Source organism: Schistocerca piceifrons, chromosome 8, assembly GCF_021461385.2.
Source record: "Schistocerca piceifrons isolate TAMUIC-IGC-003096 chromosome 8, iqSchPice1.1, whole genome shotgun sequence".
Lineage (NCBI taxonomy): Eukaryota > Metazoa > Arthropoda > Insecta > Orthoptera > Acrididae > Schistocerca > Schistocerca piceifrons.
Genome location: NC_060145.1, coordinates 348588888 through 348602011, shown reverse-complemented (window position 1 = coordinate 348602011; position 13124 = coordinate 348588888).

Below are 13124 nucleotides of genomic sequence, written 5' to 3'. Positions count from 1 at the left end.
AGCAGAAACAGTGAGATTCAAGAGCCGCTGTGCAGGCCATTGGCAAAAGCCGCCCTTTCCCCTGCTTTTAAAAATGATACTTTGGAAAGTTTTTCTATACGAACACGGCTGGAGATGGCAGATAAACGTCAGGAGAAATCCAACTCAAAAGACTGGTAACTCACTGTGGCCACCTGTATAAAAAGATGTATTGAAAGAAGCAGTTTATCTCAGTATTACGTAGTAGAAGTTAAACTCTGCCCTAGAAAAGAAACGACGCCTCTGATAGACTACAGAAACTCTAGTGGGTGGAGTTATAACAAGTATGAACGCTCTGATGGCCCTGAAAGAAAATGCGTGGCCACCAGCTTTAATATAGGCAAATGCAGACAGAGAAATTTACTCTTCTCTTGCAGCAAATCGACGAGTATTTGAGCAAGGCGACTCACGCCACACTTAGATGATTGCGAGAGTAATCACGTGAAGATTTGTTCACAGGCTCGTCTTAACTCTTAAGGAGTTAAACTGCAAAGTCTCCTAGTATGGAACTGAACCAAGCACTTACAGTTAACGCTTGCGAGTGATTTGAGGGCAAGGACATAAGCGCTTTGGGAACAACTAGAAGTCACTGGCAGCTTAATAGATGTCTCTGACCCCAATTCTATTTAATTTTTTGTATTCTGAACTCAGTACAATGGTATCATTCTGCAGGCACATCCTGTGGTACATGTGGACACTGTCTGCGAAATGAGTTGCAAATAGTGTCAAAGAAGAAACAACTTGAAATGTCATGTTTGGAGTGGCAGCTTTTCACGCATCTCAGTATTTGTTGCCACATATCTTCTGAACTCGGTGTCCTAAAATTATGTAATTTTGCAGGTACAATGAAGAACCAAAGAAGCTGGTATACCTGCCTAATATCGTGTAACGCCCCCACGAGCACGCAGGAGTGCCGCATCACGGCGAGACATGGACTCGACTAGTGTCTGAAGTAGTACTGGAGGGAATTGACACCATGAGCCCTGCAGGGCTGTCCATAAATCGGTAACAGTACGAAGGGATGTATGTCTCTTCTGCACTGCACGTTTCAGGGCATCCCGGGTATACTGAATAACCTGGGAGTTTGGTGGCCAGTGGAAGTGTTTGAAAATCAGAAGAGTGTTTCTGGAACCACTCTGTAGCTATTCTGGACGTGCGAGGTGTCGCATTGTCCTGCTGGAATTGCCCAGGTCCGTCGGAATGGACATGAATGGATGCACGTGATCAGACAGGATGGTTACGTAAGTGTCACTTGCCAGACGTGTCCCGTATCATTCCAACTGCACAGGCCACACACCATTACAGAGCCTCCATAAGCTTCAACAGTACCCTGCTGACACGCACGATCCGTGGATTCCTGAGGTTGTCCCCATACCCGTATACGTCCATCCTCTCGATACAATTTGAAACGAGACTCGTGCAACAAGGCAACATGTTTCCAGATGCTTTGTGTCGTGCTGTTATCAAAGGTACACGAGTGCGCCTTTGGCTCAGAAAGCTCACATCGATGACGTTTCGTTGAATAGTTCGGAGGATGATGCTGGATGATGGCCCAATTTGCGTTGAACGATTCTCTTCAGTCGCCGATGGTATCGTTCTTGCAGCATGTTTTTCCGGCCCCAGTTGGAGATTCGATGTTTTACGGGAGTCCTGATATTCACAGTACACTCGTGAAACGGTCGTCCGAGAAAATCCCCACTTCATCGCTGCCTCGGAGATACTGTGCCCCATCGCTCGTGCGCCGACTGTAACACCAAGTTCAAATTCACTTAAATCTTGATAACCTGCCATTGTAGTAGCAGTAACCGATCTAACAATTGCGACAGACACTTGTCTTATATACAGGGTGATCGAAAAGTCAGTATAAATTTGAAAACTGAATAAATAACGGAATAATGTAGATAGAGAGGTACAAATTGACACACGTGCTTGGAATGAAATGGGGTTTTATTAGAACCAAAAAAATAGAAAAGTTCAAAAAATGTCCGACAGATGGCGCTTCATCTGATCAGAATAGCAATAATTAGCATAACAAAGTAAGACAAAGCAAAGATGATGTTCTTTACAGGAAATGCTCAATATGTCCAACATCATTCCTCAACAATAGCTGTAGTCGAGGAATAATGTTGTGAACAGCACTGTAAAGCATGTCTGGAGTTATGGAGAGGCATTGGCGTCGGATGTTGTCTTTCAGCATCCCTAGAGATGTCGGTCGATCACGCTACACTTGCGACTTCAGGTAAGCCCAAAGCCAATATTCGCAGGAACTGAGGTCTGGGGACCTGGGAGGCCAAGCACGACGAAAGTGGCGGCTGAGCACACGATCATCACCAAACCACGCGCACAAGAGGTCTTTCACGCGTCTAGAAATATGGGGTGGAGCGCCATCCTGCATAAACATTATGCGTTCCAGCAGGTGTTTATCCGCCAGGCTGGGGATGATGCGATTCTGTAACATATCGGCGTACCTTTCATCCGTCACGGTAGCAGTTACAAAACAAGAATCACTCATTTCCTCGAAGAAAAAAGGCCCGATAACGGTATATCCAAACCAACGTCGTGACTTTCTCGTAGTGCAATGTACTTTCCACGACATTTCTAGGATTTTCGGTAGCCCAAATTCTGCAGCTGTGGGCGTTGACAGACCCTCGGAGCGTAAAATGAGCTTCGTCGGTCCACAACACGTTACTCAACCAATCGTCATCTTCCGCCATCTTTTGAAACGCCCATGCCGCAAATGCCCTCCGCTTCACTAAATCGCCAGGTAACAGTTCATGATGCCGATGGATTTTGTACGGATAGCATCAGAGGGTACGCTTAAGTGCCAACCAAACTGCAGTGTATGGAATGCCAGTGCGACGTGCGACTGCACGAGCGCTGACTTCCCCGTGCATGGACGAACCCTCTACAGTCTCCATTTCTTTCTGAACTGTCTCGGCAGCATTACGCCTTGTGCTCGGCCGGCCACTACGGGGTATATCGTCTAAACAACCCGTGGCATCGAACTTCGAAATCATTCTCGCCACAGCTGCATAAGTCAACGGACCTTTACCCGTTCGAATCCCCTTCCTATGGAGATAGGATCGTAACGCTGAACTAGCACATTCCCCATTCTGATAACACAGGTTCACTAAAAGCGCCTTTTCCGGTAACGTCAACATGCTATGACTGCTGGCGCATGTGAGTCTCTCTCTCATTACAGCTCCTTTTATACACGATTGTCATGCACAGTCACTGACCTTTTGCTGCCCAGCGCCATCTGTCTGACATTTTGCGAACTTCGTTTTTTTTTGGTTCTAATAAAACCCCATGTCATTCCAAGCATGTGTGTCAATTTGTACCTCTCTATTTACATTATTCCGTGGTTTATTAAGTTTTCTAATTGATACTGGCTTTTTGATCACCCGGTACAAGCGTTGCCGACCGCATCGCCGTATTCTGCCCGTTTACTTATCTCCGTATTTCAATACGCATGCCTATACCAATTTCTTTGGTGCTTCAGTGTGTATAAAGTGTTATATGTGAATGGTGTCTGAAAAATGAATCACGAATGCCGTTAGTAGGAAATATAAATTAAAACTTCATGCTTTAGATAGTTTTAGGCATGAATAGCGAAAATGAGAGAGGAATAAACTTTTTTACTTTCATGATTTTGTGGGGGTGGTCAACGAAGAAAAGTTTCGTAAATGTTTGAAATGAAGATTAAAGATTGTCACAAGTCTAAGTGCTCTCATTATCAAATATTGGATGAATGAAGTCTGGGTATTCGTGCGTCGTGAGTTACACTCCTCCCCTTTCGTGGATAGGTGGTTCTTACCCTTACAGCGATACCTTCAGGTATTATGCGATATGTGTACCATATTTTTATGAAATCGGTCTACTGGTTTAGGACGAGATGTGGAGTAGACAAACAGAGGTATGGATACTGTTAAAAAAAAAAAAAAAGACTGTGTGACTTCTACAATATTGTGCAATCTTGCATGCACCTATCAAGGTCACATGACGTATTATCTATGGGTACAATTAATCAAAAGTCAGGTATTTATCACTTTATAACTGAACATTACGTATTACTAACATGTCACAGGAGGTATTAGAAGTTCACGAACACTTAATGTAATGTAGTTCGCTCGCAAATGACCGATCTTAACGTCGTAACTCTGTGCCATCGTAGTTTGCACTGTCTGGCTGGCGTGAATCACTTCTCTGGGCGGTCTTTCGCTGGCTTTGTAGGCGATTTTGCACCAAGTTTTCTGTAAGCTCGTAGTATATCAATGTTTTACATCAAGTTAACTGTAAAATGATGATCTAAATACCTCATAATAGTGTAGTACTGGGTCGATCACTCGTGCTATTTGGGAATCTATTGAGGATTAATTTAGTTAGTATCCACACATATGTAGAACTTAAAGTCTAACGCTGCTTTTTTCTGTCTGTATGTGAAGCCTAATCTCAGAGATCGAACTGTGTTTTGATTCAATTTTCACTAACAGTTGGACTAAGAGTGATATTTGTGCACATTTTTATAATTATACTACTTAGCATTCAGTTGGCGCTTGGAGGGACATATCATGACAATAGTGGGAGTTATTATCTGGCCAGTAACAGCGGAGGCCTAATGTGGCGGGAAAAGCAGTAACGCAATAGCAGACGCATCTACACAGAGCAGCGAAGCTTGACCAGAATCTGCACACGTCTACCACTAATATCAAAATAGCCCGCCCAGTTGGCCGTGTGGTCTAACGCACGGCTTTCCGGGTGGGAAGGAGCGCCTGGTCCCAAGCACGAATCCACCCGGCGGACATGTGTCGAGGTCCGGTGAACCGGCCAGTCTGCCGATGGTTTTTAGGCGGTTTTCCACCTGCCTCGGCGAATGCGGGCTGGTTCCCCCTATTCCGCCTCAGTCACACTATGTCGGCGATTGCTGCGCAAACAAGTTCTCCGCAAACGCGTACACCCCCATTACTCTACCACGCAAACATAGGGGTTACACTCGTCTGGTGTGAGTCGTTCCCTGGGTGGTCCACATGGGGCCGAACCGCACAATAACCCTGGGTTCGGTGTTGGGCGGCGGAGGGGTGAAGTGGACTGCGGTAGCCGTTAAAATGGTGCATATGGCTCTGAGCACTATAGGACTTAACATCTATGGTCATCAGTCCCATAGAACTTAGAACTTCTTAAACCTAACTAACCTAAGGACATCATACAACAGCCAGTCATCACGAGGCAGAGAAAATCCCTGACTCCGCCGGGAATCGAACCTGGGAACCCGGGCGCGGGAAGCGAGAACGCCACCGCAGCCGTCGTGGGGTCGTGGACTACTGCGGCTGTGGCGGGAACGGAGCCTCTCCCTCGTTTCTAGGTCCCCTGTTTAAAAACAATACAATATCGAAATATATTATAAAGTCCTCCGTCAAATATTTTTCTGCTTTTGTGTAAAGGCTAATCTCAGAAACCACAGTAGGGTTTTTGGTACGGTTTTCAGTAACAGACATACAGATTCAAATGGAGGGTTTGTATATATAATTTATTACCACTATTCCAGATGAAACATTTGACAATAGATATTTAGCGCTACCCGTGTGAAGGCAATGCGGCTCGCTAGTCTACACTAATAATAAAACATTAAAACCGTCTCAGATGTCTGAAAACGATTTTCACCGATAACTTGAGCGTAGACTGGATCAATATTAGTCTATGTCCTCAAATTCGGAACATGAAAAATTAAGGTATCGTAATTTGTTTTATTCGGCATTATATCAGCTTAGTTGTTCGGCTGTGTAATCATCGAGGAGTATTCCACGGAAGAACCAGTAGATGGCACTGTTAGTTTTTTTTTTTTATCGCAGTGACAGATGTATTTTCGGAAGTTTACGCCAGTGACAGAGTTAAGTGCCACATTATTATTTTTACGAATAAAACTAACATTTGATTTACTTGGTTAAGATGTATGGACTTACTGATTTCAAGTTGTGAGCTAAAGACGTAACAACATTGCTTTGCTTCTGTCGATAGGTACTGTTTTTATCTTAGGAGAAACATAATAAGTTTTCCCGTACCATCTACGCCCGTCCTGTCCGTCTCTTCCCCACGCTCACCTACCTTGGACTCGCCGTTGACCGTCACCTCACCTGATTCCTCACATCCGCTCTATCCAATCCAAAGCCCACAACCGCCTCCGACTCCTTAAACGCCTCTCTGGCCGGACATGGGGGTTGTACTCCTCTACCATCTTCCACACCTACAAATCCTTAATCTGTCCCATCCTCTGTTATGCCAGTCCCGCCTGGATATACCTCCCCCCCCTCCCTCCAGATTCTTGAGCGCCATGCACTCTGCCTCGCCTTCGTATATGCTTCCCGTCCCCCCACGCGGATCCTCTATGATCTGATTCCTTTCCCCCCTCTGGTCCTTTTCCTCGAACATATCCGCGTCCTCTACATCTCCCGCCGACTTGATCCCCCTCATCCTCTGGTTGCTCCTCTCCTCTCGAACCCCCGCCCTCTGCCGTGCCTTCACCATTGTATCCTCCCTACCCTCCATGACTACACTCTTCATCTCCTTTCCCAAGATGGCTTCCATCAATTCTTCCTCGTGGATGATGTCCTCTCTCCCTTCACCTATCCCTCCTATAGACTCTGATCCTCACCTCCTCCTCCCTCCCTCCCTCTGTCCTTTCCTCGGGCTCCCTCTCCCCCCTTTCCATCCTGTTTTTTCCCCGGCTACGCTCTCTCTGATTCCGTTTCTCCCCCGAGTCCTTTCGTTTTACCCCCTCTGGGAACGGGCGAATCGAAATGCAATAAAAAAAAACATGTATTAAGTTTGCTTTGTGATTTGGGTGCCTACTTATGGGTTTTTATTTTGTTTTATTTACTAATAAAAATGCCTTGAGAACCGACGAGCCTTTATGAATACACCGAAACTGCTAAACGACTAAGGAATATAGGGTCTTAAGAATCCAATGCAGATAGTGAGACTCAAGAACATTACGCGTTAACCTCCTGTTTGGAAATTCCTTCAGAAACCTAGGCGCGACATACCTCTGATCGAGAGTATCGTTCATAATCTCGCACCTCAGAGCTCTTCACTCTCAGAAGCTTGAAGTTACTTCTCTCCAACATAACATCACAGAAGCAGAAAATTTGACGGGATGTGCCAGGCGAACAGGTTTTAATAACCCGAATCCCCCTTATTCCTAACAATAAACAGTTTCGGTTTAAAAATGAATAATTCATGATGAGCTTATGTTATGCCGTGACCATAAATAAAGCACAAGGACAGACGGTGGGTGTTGCTTGTTTGGACCCAAGTGTCAGTTGCCTTCGATGGGACAGGCTCTGCGTAGTTTTCTTCCGTGTTACTGAAGCAAACAAGCTCTTTGTTCATATCCTCAACGCTAGTACTTCAAACTTTGTACGCAAAGCAGATCCATAAGTTAAAAACAAATTCCTTGGATATGAGGCCTTGGGCACAGACGTTAATAAAGACCCGTGAAACGTGGGTTTTTTCTGAAAGCTGATAAGTAAAAATAAGTAGGTTCGCATGCAGAGAAGAGGATTATGCTCTTTAGCCATAAGTAGCTTCTGTTGGTGCAATATGCATGACCATCTGCACCATACGCTGTGGTGCCCTCATCCTACATTATGACATGAGTCACCTATTACAAGCTCGCTGAATTCATTTGTAATCTTTAGGAATAAATCAATAACTCTTAGTCAGAAATGTTGCATCATGAGGCCAGAGATTTATCAACGCGCTATTGACTTCCTGACTTTGTAAAGGTCTTTCTCATGAATGAACAATTGAATTTCTCTGAAATTGTAAACATTTATTTGCCTGTATCTGTAAGTACATCACATCTACCGACTTCTGCACCATTCGGCTAATTTCTTCGTGGCAGAATGAAATTTTCACTCTACAGCGGAGTGTGCGCTGATATGAAACTTCCTGGCAGATGAAAACTATGTGCCGGACCGAGAGTCGAACTTGGGACCTTTGTCTTTTGTGGGCAAGTACTTTACCATCGAGCTACCCAAGCACGACTCACGCCCCGTCCTCACAGCCTTACTTCCGGCAGTACCTCGTCTCCTACCTTCCAAACTTCGCTAGAAGTTCTCCTGCGAACCTTGCAGAACTAGCACTCCTGGAAGAAAGGATATTGCGGAGAGATGGCTGAGCCACAGCCTGGGGGATGTTTCTAGAATGAGTCTCGGTCCGGCACACAGTTTTAATCTGCCAGGAAGTTTCATATTAGCGCACACTCCGCTGCAGAGTGAATATCTCATTCTGGAAACATCCCCCAGGCTGTGGCTAAGCCATCTCTCCCCAATATCCTTTCTTCCAGGAGTGCTAGTTCTGCAAGGTTCGCAGGAGAGCTTCTGCGAAGTTTGGAAGGTAGGAGACGATGTACTGGCGGAATTAAAACTGTAAAACTGTGAGGACGGGGTGTGAGTCGTGCTTGGGTAGCTCAGTTGGTAACAGGAAAATGGGAGATGGGAGGCCCAAAAAAAAAAAAAAAAAAAAGTTGGTAGAGCACTTGCCCGCGAGAACCAAAGGTCCCGAGTTCGCGTCTCGATCCGGCATACAGTTTTAATCTGCAAGGAAGTTTTCTTCGTGGTACTTCGTCTTATTTTTTAATTCTTTTTTGTTTTTTTTTTGTCTCCTACTCCACCAGTTTCGCTTTCAATCCAGTGACGATAGCCCACCAATAGTAGCCAGAGAAATTTCACCCAATAAACCCTCTTCTTAGGCATGATCAGGACAAAACTCCCTTTCATATATAAATGTCACATTGGTCTTTGACGATTTTCAGCTAACCGCGAACACCAGAGCATACTGAAGATAATCCCAGCAGAGGTGTCGATGGAGTGTAATTAGGAGACATTGAAGAGGAACATGACGCAGCCTAACAAAGTAGATTTTCCCTTCAATTACCTTAAAATTAAGAGGCACTTCGTCCTGAATTAGAAATTTTTTTCGACTGTTATTCAGCTTCTTGATTGATGGAGTTGTTTGATGTCCTCCTGAGAGTACCGTGACAAACTTAGTCCAACTGGCGCGTTAGACCATCCAAACTCCGAGTTGACTGGGGGTCCCAGCCCATAATGCTCCAAACGTCCTCAATTGGGGAGAGATCCGAGATCCTCCTGGCCAAGTCAGGGTTTAATAAGGACGAAGTCGACGATTAGAAACTCTCGCCTTACGCGGGCTGGCATTATCTTGACGTGATGTCGTGATGGGCAACAAAACGGGGCATAAAGTATAGTCGATGTACGGCTGTGCTTTACGGGTGCCGCGGATGACAACGAAAGGGGTCCTGCCATGAATTGGTATGGCACTTCACATCACCATTCCTGGTTGCCAGGTCGTGTGGTGGGCAACAATGAGGTTGGTATCTCACCTCAGTCCGTGGCATCTCCAGACACATCTTCGGCCTCTAGTAGTGATAAGTCCCACTTGGAACTGAGCCCTGATTCAGCGACGACGCATCTGGAGACGTCCGAGGCAACACGGGATACCAATCTGACTGTCGCCCACCATACAGATCGACAAGCAGAAGTGATGGTCTGGGGCGTCATTTCGCTTCATAGCAGGATCCATTTGATTGTCATCTGCGGCACCGTTACAGCACATCTGAACATCGACGCTATTCTATGCCCCGTTTCGTTGCTCTTCACGGTAAGCCGTTCTGAGCTTGGAGCATTATGAGCAGGACCCTCCATTCAGCTCAACGCGTCAGTTGGTCTGAATTTGGCACGACGCCCTCAGGAGCACATTCAGAAACTCTGTCAATCAATGCAAAGCTGTATAACTACTTTTTCGATGAGCAGAGATGGACCAACGCGTTATTGACTTCTCCACTTGTGAAGCACTTCCTCTTCAGTAAAACATCAAAAGTTTTTGGGATTTTAATTATTTGTTTGTCTGTACACGGGTACCGCACCCACCGAGTTCCGTCTCATTCGTTTAATTCTTTGGTGGTGCGTCACTTTCTATGTCTTAGAATGTATTATTGTCATGTCGCAGATGTGGCTTCCTGGTTGATGTATTTCTCGTGGGCCGGCCGCAGTGACCGGAACCGCGTGACTGCTACGGTCGCAGGTTCGAATCCTGCCTCGGGCATGGATGTGTGTGATGTCCTTAGGTTAGTTAAGTTTAAGTAGATCTAGGTTCTAGGGGACTGATGATCTCAGATTTTAAGTCCCATAGTGCTTAGAGCCATTTGAACGATGTTTCTCGCGCTGCGTGTTTACTTCCTTAATAACGGTTGATGTAGTTCATCTGTAAAGGAGACCGCTTATAAAACGCTAATACGACCCATTCTTGAGTACTGCTCGAGCGTTTGGGATCCCTATCAGGTCGGATTGAGAGAGGTCATAGAAGCAATTCAGAGGCGGGCTGCCAGATTTGTTACTGGTAGGTTTGATCATCACACGAGTGTTACGGAAATGCTTCAGGAACTCGGGTGGGAGTCTCTGGAGGATAGGAGGCGTTTCTTCGTGAATCGCTACTGAGGAAATTTAGAGAACCAGCATTTGAGGCTTACTGCAGTACAATTTTACTGCCGCCAGCTTATATTTCGGGGAAAGACGACAACAATAAGATATGACAGATCAGGTCTCCTACAGAGGCCCGTGGTCTAGGAGTAGCGTCTTTGATTCATAATCAATACGTCTTTGTCCCGGGTTCGATCTACGCCACTGCCTAAATTTTGATAAATAATCAGCATTGGCGGCCGAAGACTTCCGGCATAAGAAGTCAGCCCCATTCTGCCAACGGCCTTGTTAAAAAGGGCGGGGGAGCGGATGGAGGTTCAGGGCACTCTCTTGTCCTAGGGGTGGGAAATTGCCCCTAAAGGCGGAAGAATCAGCAATGATCAACGACATGAGGATGCAGAAGGCAATGGAAACCACTGCATTAAAGACACGTAACGTGTATCCACGTGGCCTGTAATTGAAGAAGTGTCATGATGAGCTCTCCATTGGCAAAAGATTCCGGAATAGTCCCCCATTCGGATCTACGGGAGGGGACTGCCAAGGGGGAGGTTACCATGAGAAAAAGATTGAATAATCAACGAAAGGATAACGTTCTACGAGTCGGGGCGTGGAAAGTCAGAAGCTTGAACGTGGTAGGAAAACTAGAAAATCTGAAAAGGGAAATGCAAACGCTCAATCTAGATACAGTAGGGGTCAGTGAAGTGAAGTGGAAGGAAGACAAGGATTTCTGCTCAGATGAGTATCGGGTAATATCAACAGCAGCAGAAAATGGTATAACAGGTGTAGGATTCGTTATGAATAGGAAGGTAGGGCAGAGGGTGTGTTACTGTGAACAATTCAGTGACCGGGTTGTTCCAATCAGAATCGACAGCAGACCAACATCGATTACAATAGTTCAGGTATACATGCCGACGTCGCAAGCTGAAGATGAACAGATAGAGAAAGTGTATGAGGATATTGAAAAGGTAATGCAGTATGTAAAGGGGGACGAAAATCTAATAGTCATGGGCGACTGGAAAGCAGTTGTAGGGGAAGGAGTAGAAGAAAAGCTTACAGGAGAATATGGGTTTGGGACGAGGAATGAAAGAGGACAAAGACTAATTGAGTTCTGTAACAAGTTTCAGCTAGTAATAGCGAATACCCTGTTCAAGAATCACAAGAGGAGGAGGTATACTTGGAAAAGGCCGGGAGATACGGGAAGATTTCAATTAGATTACATCATGGTCAGACAGAGATTCCGAAATCAGATACTGGATTGTAAGGCGTACCCAGGAGCAGATATAGACTCAGATCACAATATAGTAGTGATGAAGAGTAGGCTGAAGTTCAAGACATTAGACAGGAAGAATCAATACTCAAAGAAGTGGGATACGGAAGTACTAAGGAATGACGAGATACGTTTGAAGTTCTCTAACGCTATAGATACAGCAAAAAGGAATAGCGCAGTAGGCAGTCCAGTTGAGGAGCAATGGACATCTCTAAAAAGGGCCATCACAGAAGTTGGGAAGGAAAACATAGGTACAAAGAAGGTAGCTGCGAAGAAACCATGGGTAACAGAAGAAATACTTCAGTTGATTGATGAAAGGAGGAAGTACAAACATGTTCCGGGAAAATCAGGAATACAGAAATACAAGTCGCTGAGGAATGAAATAAATAGGAAGTGCAGGGAAGCTAAGACGAAATGGCTGCAGGAGAAATGTGAAGACATCGAAAAAGATATGATTGTCGGAAGGACAGACTCAGCATACAGGAAAGTCAAAACAACCTTTGGTGACATTAAAAGCAACGGTGGTAACATTAAGAGTGCAACGGGAATTCCACTGTTAAATGAAGAGGAGAGAGCAGATAGGTGGAAAGAATACATTGGGTGAAGATTTGTCTGACGTGATAGAAGAAGAAGCACGAGTCGGTTTAGAAGAGATAGGGGATCCGACATTAGAATCGGAATTTAAAAGAGCTTTGGAGGACTTACGGTCAAATATGGCACAAGGGATAGATAAAATTCCAACAGAAATTCTAAAATCATTGGGGGAAGTGGCAACAAAACGACTATTCACGTTGGTGTGTAGAATATATGAGTCTGGCGACATACCATCTGACTTTCGGAAAAGCATCATCCACACAATTCCGAAGACGGCAAGAGCTGACAAGTGCGAGAATTATTGCACAATCAGCTTAACAGCTAATGCATCGAAGCTGCTTACAAGAATAATATACAGAAGAATGGAAAAGAAAATTGAGAATGCGCTAGGTGATGATCAGTTTGGCTTTAGGAAAAGTAAAGGGACGAGAGAGGCAATTCTGACGTTACGGCTAATAATGGAGGCAAGGCTAAAGTAAAATCAAGACACTTTCATAGGATTTGTCGACCTGGAAAAAGCGTTCGACAATATAAAATGGTGCAAGCTGTTCGAGGTTCTGAAAAAAGTAGGGGTAAGCTATAGGGAGAGACGGGTCATATACAATATGTACAACTACCAAGAGGGAATAATAAGAGTGGACGATCAAGAACGAAGTGCTCGTATTAAGAAGGGTGTAAGACAAGGCTGTAGCCTATCGCCCCTACTCTTCAATCTGTACATCGAGGAAGCAATGATGGAAATAAAAGAA